General features: G+C 42.3%; 1 pseudogene; it reads right to left on the reverse strand.

The window, feature by feature from the left end:
• Positions 1-275: 275 nt before the first annotated feature.
• On the reverse strand, positions 276-1,478 carry LOC105477598 (RNA ligase 1 pseudogene; annotated as a pseudogene).
• Positions 1,479-1,734: the final 256 nt, after the last annotated feature.

Genomic DNA, 1,734 nt, shown 5'->3' on the forward strand with positions numbered 1-1,734 from the left:
ACTGAGACACTGTCTCTACGAAAAATTTTAAAAATTAAAAACATTAACCAGGCATGGTGGCACGCCCCTGTAATCCCAGCTACTCAGGAGGCTGAGGTGAGAGGATCATTTAAGCCTGGGAAGTCGAGGCTGCAGTGAACTGTGAGTACACCACTACACTCCAGCATGGATGACCCTGTCTCCAAAAAATAAATAAATAAAACTAATTTTAATTGCACTTTATATGACAAGTATTGTATCTTTAAGCCTACTAAATTTCTGATTTAAAAAAATTATTAAACAGTACTAAAAGCATAGTCATATTTGTTAAATTTCATATTGATAAGAACTGGTTTTGAATTCATATAAACATCTGCAGTTGGCCAGTGTAAACAAAGACGATAGACGATGGTAATGGACCTTAATTAAACAGCCATCACTGCAATCCCATACTATTCCTTCCACTTTACCTACTCTGCGGCTTTCAAACCAGGACAACAGATCATTGTGCTTCACTGGAGGCAGGTTTATTTTCTTTTTTCTTTTTTCTTTTTTTTTTTTTTTTTTTTTGAGTCGGTGTCTCGCTCTGTCACCCAGGCTGTAGTGCAGTAGTGCAATTCTGCTCTCTGCAGCCTCCGCCTCCTGGGTTCAAGCAATTCTCCTGGCTCAGCCTCCTGAGTAGCTGGGATTACAAGAGCCCGCTACCATGCTCAGCTAATTTTTGTATTTTTAGTGGAGACGGAGTTTCTCCACGTTGGCCAGGCTGGTCTCGAACTCCTGACCTCAAGTGATCCTCTGATCTCAGCCTTCCAAAGTGCTGGGATTACAGGCGTGAGCCACCACACCCAGCCCAATGTAGGCAGGTTTCTTATTTGAAATGGTCCATGTGGTCTAACATATCGTGGATGCTTCTTCCTTCCTAACCCATATGGGTTTCCATTGATATTTGTTCCTATAAGCCGCAATATTTGTTCCAAGAGACCTGATAGTGGCACTACACTAATTTCCAAAAGCCTAGGATCCTCAGGATGATGCTTTAGTACTAGAGCAAATTCATAATTAACCACAAAGGAATGCCAGTAATGCTATTTGTAATTTTTCTCTTCTGGTGCCCAACCAGGAATGTGTCCATGTTTCATCATGGACCAGATTCCTATTTAATTTTTCTGTTTCCTTTGCTGCTATCCAGCACTCTGGAGTAGCTTTGAAGTACTCCTCAACATTCCAAGAAAATTCTTTGAAGTTTTCTTCTGAATGTAGAAAATTTTAAAATCTTTTAACAGGTTGTTTGTTAGGTTTTCTATCTAATCAAGCCCAAAGGTATCTCTGTAAGTAGCAACGTAACAACATGTTCCGTCCACTTTTTCTGTTGGAATTGCACTGTATATACCTCCATCTAATGCCTCATGACTTACAGTTTTCGTTGCCAAAATGTTAAATGACTGATGTTGCCTTTCGGTGGAGGGTTCCATTTTCCCCTCCCTAGAAACACACAGCATTTCCGCTCCTCGGAGCCGAGGGGCCTAGTGGTGAGCCCAGCAGGCGGTGCAAGAGGAGAGCGCATTTCTGAGCAGCGCCAAGCACAGGCGGGAAGAAAGCCCTGCGTAAGTAAGCCAGGGGCTCAGGCTGCTCACACCACGTGCCCAGTGAAAGCTGCAGCCCGCGCCCCCAAAACCTTACTTCCATTTTTTTTTTTTTTTTATTTCTAGACTTCTTCCTTCAGGATTATGATGAAAAGGGAGAGGAATATGGGAA

This window comes from Macaca nemestrina, chromosome 2, assembly GCF_043159975.1.
Source record: "Macaca nemestrina isolate mMacNem1 chromosome 2, mMacNem.hap1, whole genome shotgun sequence".
Classification (NCBI taxonomy): domain Eukaryota; kingdom Metazoa; phylum Chordata; class Mammalia; order Primates; family Cercopithecidae; genus Macaca; species Macaca nemestrina.